General features: G+C 37.3%; 1 protein-coding gene across 4 annotated transcripts in view; it reads right to left on the minus strand.

Annotated features, from left to right (window-relative positions):
• Nucleotides 1-6468, minus strand: part of PLSCR5 (phospholipid scramblase family member 5) — a 69527-nt gene extending 63059 nt beyond the window's left edge. For all 4 annotated transcript variants that reach the window (XM_026040126.1, XM_026040124.1, XM_026040122.1 and 1 more), the window contains exon 1: nt 6377-6468. The gene's annotated coding sequence lies outside the window, so the exon portion shown is untranslated. The remainder of the gene's footprint in view (nt 1-6376) is intronic.
• Between the last annotated feature and the right edge of the window lie 602 nt (nt 6469-7070).

Consider the following 7070-nt stretch of genomic DNA (forward strand, 5'->3'; position numbering starts at 1 on the left):
ATTAAATTAGAATATTTTAAGAGGCTCAATAAAAGGCCAAGTGAGCAGAAGCATATGCAAACTTTATTAACAAAGTAGAATAAGGGGATCATGGGTTGTGCAACAGAACAATCTTGCTAATCATCTTGCTTTGGTTGTACTCTGAAATACTCCAAAGCAGCAAAAACACAGCAAATAAGCGTGAGGGGGACTCAGAAAACATTCTCTTTGATTCTACCTTTTAATTCTCTCCTCCCACACTACCTATACACAAGATAAAATCATCAGGCCCTTATCCCATAGGGCCTACCTACCTTTTTAAGTCTCAGTTGTGCTTTTTCCGATGCTGCAGGTGCTCATGCCCTGCTGGTCAGCCAAGTGCTCCTCTCCCACTGGGAATTTTACTCAGCCAGGTGTTGTGGCTGCCCTGCTGAGTGGTAAACACTAAGCAGAACCTGCCAGAGGAATATTTGCATTGTGGCTTTCCCTTTAGGATCAAAAGGTGCTAAAGTTGTCATTGAGGAGCTTAGAAAAGTGACTAAGCATTTTCTATACTTCAGTCTCTCTTGGCCTAATGCAGTCATATGGCCTCCTGCAGGTAAGCCTAATAACTCCTGCTCTGGTGCCTATATCTTTTCACACCTTTTTTTTAAACCAAGAAGGCAGCATTGTCCTTGATTGTCCATCAGCCCTAATCCTTTCCCAGCATGAAGCTTGTTAGCATAATTGGAGAGAAGAAACCAAAAAGGTACATTATGTGCATCTGTATGTTGCTGTTTCAGACAGGGAGGCTGCTTGGATGAAAGACCACTGTATTTATTGCATTAATCCCACATTTACAGGTTTCCTTGAGAGAAAAAAGCCACTACCTTTTCAGGTTTTGATTTAGTTCAAGGAAAAACACATCCATAGCATTGAGAAATATTATTCATCACGCTAATGAAAGCCTTGCAGAAATGCCTGCCATGAGTGTTAGACTGACTGTCCCAAAATAGCTATGGGCACTTACTAGTATCCCTGAATTCAGTTTCATCTTCTTGGTCAGTTAATAAACTGTATAACTGATTTTTTTAAATATCAAGATGAAGATTTTTAATATTTTTCCATAGTACTAGATGCTAAGAGGGTAGACAAGAGGGTAAACTGGGTAAAAAGTTTCAAGACACTGTGTTCTCATCTTTAACAAGCAGTTGTAGGACCATAAGCAATGGGAGAAAACCAACTCTATCACATGMACTTGTTATCAGAATTTACTTCATATTTTTATTTTAATCTCTTTTGAATAACAGGATATAAATGCCAAAATAAGTTCAATTTACCATGATTATGCATTTAGTCATCTTATTAAAAATCTTTGTTATTTCCACTTGTACAACCTAGGATTCCCTGGCATGGTCAAATCTGGAAGATGAGGCAATGGAGAGATTTGGCTTCCCTCTAATATATAAAGTAGTATTACATAATCCTGTCATCTGGTTTGCTTATAGTAGAGCAAGGAGAGACAGGGAATTATAAGTCTGAAGAAGTGTGCTACATTTTGTCTTAGGTATACACAGTTTAAAGATTCCTCTACTTTGAGCAGTAGTAGTTAAGAAATCCTATTTTTTTTTTTTTTTAAGGAAGCTGCATTTAAGACACTTCTGTGAACATAAAACCAATATGCAATGCAGTTTATGAAGATAAAGTTGCTTCTACTCTCTGTCTCTGATACACAGATGCATTCACAGATGTAATAACAGCTTAGAAAACTAGAGGCCTAGTATTCTTCATTCCATAGTATATTYCAGTCATATGGTTAGAGCAATACATGTCTCATCCCATACATTTCCTCACAAGCGAGGAGAGGCAAAATGTATATATACACACACACACACACATCAATAGAGAGGAGGAAACTGAGTCAAATATTTGGAAAAGCTTCTGATTTTTGTTGGTGTATCTGCAGCTTTGAGGCATGTAAGTACTTAGATTCTACTTTTAAATTGAATCTCTGCAAACACAAAARGACTAAACATCTGAACCAGAAACAACAAGAAAAAAAATATTTTCTTCCTTTACTGTGCACGCAACAGGTATTGCATTAGTTATAGGGCCTACTGGTACAGAATCTAACAGTGCCTATCCTCACACAAGGGGAAAAGTGTGATCACACAGACTTTTGTTTTTTACTCTTGTTTGTCCTCACTACAATTCAAGAAAGACCATGAAGTAAAAAGAGCTTTTGCCTTACTGTAGGGATAACCTACTATGTGTTTATCATTAAGTTCAATAAAATGCTTTGCCACCAGTCCCCTCTCTGGCTTTCTGTAACATAGAGCTGCCACAATCTTCTCAAATAGTAATTTATTATTTTTGTGTGTGTTTTTTTTTTTAAACTTATTTCTGACTCCATAAAACTAAGGGATTTTCCCCATCTATTTCAGCACAGCAACACTCAGAGTACTAAGAGCTTTCTTGAGAAAAGGCAAGGTTTCTTGCTAAAGAGCCAAGATATATAGTAAAACCTACGTTACATGTACATATATACAAAGCTACCATTTTCCTTACGTTAGGAAGCATTGATAGCAGTAGTATTTTAGATGCTGACGAGGAATTTAAGCAAGCACCAGTACCTAAGCCAAAGCACTACTAAAATTCAACCTCACAAAATCAGAGTTTTATAAACTCCACAGTCTTAAAATAAAAAAAAAAAAAAAAAGAATTTTGTAGAAATGCATACATGAATATCTCTCAGCTTTAAAGCCCTATTTTAATCAGCTACTTTTCTATAGGTGAATATACGTACATAGACAATAGAGACTTTACCCTAGCAAACTAGCATAACAAGATAAGGCAAGTAATTGGCCACTAAAGAGGTAGCAATGTTTTTCTCCTAAATCATTCATGAATCATTGCATAAGTCTATTTATGAATTAAATATTTACCTCTGTGTTAGCACCCCATAATAATTTATAAATTTCATGAGAAAAAAATGATGGAAATTTAAGTCACTATGACTGATGTCCTCATGTGAAGACATTTTTCCATAAAGGATTACCTTGGACACCAGTAGAAGAGCATACTAAAARCTGTTGCAGAGCAGAAGTTTTATTTCTTTAATGGTTTTCCAGGACACTATCAGTATTAAATGTGTATCAGTCATTATATGTAAATACACATAATTTTAACATAACAGATTCTTCCCTCTGCAGGAAAGAAAAGGAAAATCCATCAAAGGCTGGTGCACAGGGAAATCAAATATCAAATGCTTCCTGCTTCCAAGAAGAGATGCAATATTCTGTGAATGACTGACCTGGCTCTGACCTTGATCATGGTAAGAGATTTGTTTTGGTAGTCTGCTGTAGCCAGCAACCTGCAGAGCAGTTTGGGAATCCTACCAGAGGGAGTTCTCAATGCTGTAGTTAAAAAGCACATTTGTTTATGTGGAGATAGTATTGCAGATATGGTATTGCAATAATATATTTAAGATTGCTTGACAAATACATTAAAAGAAAGCTAGATAATTAAATACATAAGCATGAAAGGCTTTTTGAAAATAACATAAGGTGAGATGTAGCAYTCACTGCTGTGATTGCTGTAACAAAGGCAGCATTAGAACAACATTAGTGGTTTTAATTATTATAGTCAGACAACATAATTCAAATATAAAGTTTTCTCACYCCATTTATGCACTATTGACCTGAGGTACCACAAAAGTCAGAGAAGTTCAGCTTTTCTATAAAACATCAAGCAACCTTCATATGGAGCATGACTAAATACTGAGAAAATGAACAAAGATTTCAATAGGATGCTTAACAAGGACACAAGCCAATTGTGCCTTTTTTTTTTTTGGCGTTGTACAACTTCGCTTTACACCAAGAGTAAGTTTAATTTAGTTCAACAGGTTAAAAGCACATCCTTGTGGCATGTTATTTCAATACATGTTTAGCACTTATTAATATACATAAATTTAATAAATATTACAGCTAAGAGCCTGAGCCACAAACACGATAACTTCAGATAAAAAGTTGAGTAGTCGTTCTTCAAAACATGACTGGTGGAGTACAGAATGAGGACATCCCTGCACACATTGTCTACCTCAAATTCTTTATTGCTTTGTAATCATTATAAGGAAGCACAAATCAAAAGTCAGGATAGTTGGACTGCACATAGCACATTACCAATGCAATAAAAGGGATAAGATAGTGTGACAATTCTATGCCACTTACAGGCATCCAGACACAACGCTGATGTTCAGCTTATGGCTTAAAGRGAGCAGAGAGATGAGAACCAAGAGCAACAATGCTGTGAAGAAAACTTCCAGAAGAGACAGTACCTATCAGCAGTCATCTTTGGGAAGCCTTTAGAACCCCACAGCTAAGAGGCCAATCAGGCTACAGACTTCCAGATAAGATCTAGTAATGCACAATTAAATAACTCAACCTACAAGACGAGCGTTATTAACATGGTGCCTCTCACCACAGGGATTTTCAGCGCTCTAGTTGGACTCCTTTGTCATGCAAATACAGGCATGCTGCCAGTCCATCACAGCATTCTGTCCCATTTCTCAGGAATGCCATTATAACCCACATCCCAGCCATAAAGAAAGGTTGTCTGCAGAAGCACTTGGCCAAGTATATAGAAGAGCCTTTGTTCAATACTAAAAAATTCACAAAAYTGTGTTGAGAGCAAACAGAGACAAGGACTGCCAATAGGGATGAGCTTGACACACAGACTGCTGGCATGGGTAAAGGAAGACATTGTTTTGGTTGATGCTGGAGATGTTTCCTCTGTAACATAAGGGTCTCCAACTGCGCATCTGCAGTGGAGACATGAAGGACAAATATAGAGTGAATGGAGTTATCAAAGGCAGCACTTCCTAATTGGCTAATGCCACTTTCACATGTGGCAGAAAACAGCTAACTAGAAGGCTGAGTGTGAAATGTTTAAAAAAAAAAAAAACCCTACCCTACTTGGAGAAGAAAAGGCACAAGAGAAAACATAGAAGTTGGCTTCCAGTACAGGTAGGAAAAGGCACCAGTAACCAGAAAAGCCTTTGTGGCTTCACAAAAAAAGGTGGCAACCTTGCCTCAGCATGATAGTAATTATTTCTAAAGTATAATGTGTTCTCAACTTCAGTGTGATGGTGTTTATATTTCAGGTATAGTATGATTTTAACGTTAGTGGGTTGGTGATGAAATATAAGGCATATACGAATAATACATAGAGAATAGAATGGGGCATTATTATAGACAAAAAGTGAAATAATCAGTTGGAGGTGTAGTTACAGAATTCTGAAAATACAAGCTTCTAGAGGTTTACATTCCCCAGCTTAAAAGATTAACAAATGCACCAAAGATTTATACCGACCTCCTAGAGTAGAATATGAGCAGGCCTTTCTAGACATGAATCTGGCCATTTCCTGAAAGAGGTAAGTTTCTAGCTTCAGTGTGGCTGAAACTAATTGGCCTGGAAATGAATTTCCTGGACTTAAAATCATTTAAGTTCAATCTTAACTGAATTTCATGTGATTTTTTTTTTTTTTTTTGTGAGCGTATGATGATATTTAAAATAATTGAGCTTTTTGAGCCATTTTATGGCCTAAATAACAGTTTCTCAGTGTTGAACCTTGGATTACCAATAATTATGTAGGTTGCATTGTCCTTTAAGGGCTAAGGATATTTCTAGAGCAGTGCAATGAAACACACAAAATTTGGACACTCAACCACTATATTTTGCACTTTATAAATATTTTTCTTACTGGTAGCCTGTCATTATTCACATTTCMTTCTTTAACTCAAAAAAACCCACAAGGTTAAAATTAACCAAGTCCCATCATACAACAAAAGAAAATTAAATTCCCATCACATTATCCCAGTCCATGTTAAAATACTGTGTTACACTTATGAAAAGGTTAAAGAGGTTAAAGTGACATSAACTTTACTTGTTAGTCCCGGAAAAAATATAAAGTCTCACCAAAAATTAAACCTACACTTTCGTATCCCTGCTACATTTATAGCAACTACTAAAAAAAACACTTCACAGCAACATTTTTTTTGCTTGACCAGCTTGTTCTTTTTCATTTGATAACATCAGAACATTTGCTTCAGAAGGCTTACATCTCCTGGAAGCAGCCAGGGAAGTTCAGAAGAACCATGCAAATACTCTTGCTTGTGTCAAGTACAAAAGCCTTTCCTCCACATCCTCAGGAGGCCACCCTCGCTAAACTCACACTAGATCCTCAGAGTCTCTGGTGTTAATGGCAAATTTGGGAATCACCCCTTTGACAAGCTAAACTCTCATTAGTGAGAGACCTCTCTCCACAMACCTCTTGCTCATTGTCATCCTTTTAAAAACAACACCGTTTCTCCATTACCCAGCATGAGCTCTGACCATCCCATTCTCATAAATCACTTACCACTGAGCTCCTCAGTTTCCAAGCCAAAGCTGCACAAGACCTCTGAAGTCTCTGGTTCCTGGTTATCATGCAGAGCTTCCTCATTCCTTCCTTCCTCTCCAGCAACCAGTCAGTCAGTACCTGCCTGCTGCCTTTTATAGCTCAGAGGCACTGGCCAGGCTGGGCCTCTCAGGTGCATGCTCTCTGGTTAAGTGGTGCATTAACCCTTTCCAGGTGGTATGGGGGAAAGCAACAGTGGAGAATCCTCTCCACCCTCATTATACACAGGTGAAAAGGTTTAATTCCTCACCTGTGCTCTGGGTTATTTGGAACTATTGACCTTGGCTGTCTTTGTGCTATTAATGTAAACCTTTCCATAAATTAGGAAAGAATCCTTTTACAAGTTTATTCCCTCTATATGCTCTTGTCTGGTTAAGGCTGCCCAAGTAAGAGATAGCAATGAGTTTTGATAGTCTCATGACTTGAGCTTTATTTGTGAACTGTTATGCGAAGAMGATGAGCTGAAACGATCATTTAGGATACTCTTATGACATTGCCAAAATTGTCAAAAGTTAGTTAGGTGCAAATATCTTCTGAACTATTATTAACGGATGAAAATTACAGTTGAGTATTCCAGGCATTTTTAAAGGCTATCTTTGCCCCAGATATATATTTTAAACACTCCTGTGCTTCAAGGAGAGGAAGGCTCAGATGT

Source organism: Nothoprocta perdicaria, unplaced genomic scaffold (genome assembly GCF_003342845.1).
Source record: "Nothoprocta perdicaria isolate Ctin4 unplaced genomic scaffold, notPer1 scaffold_25, whole genome shotgun sequence".
Taxonomy (NCBI): Eukaryota; Metazoa; Chordata; class Aves; order Tinamiformes; family Tinamidae; genus Nothoprocta; species Nothoprocta perdicaria.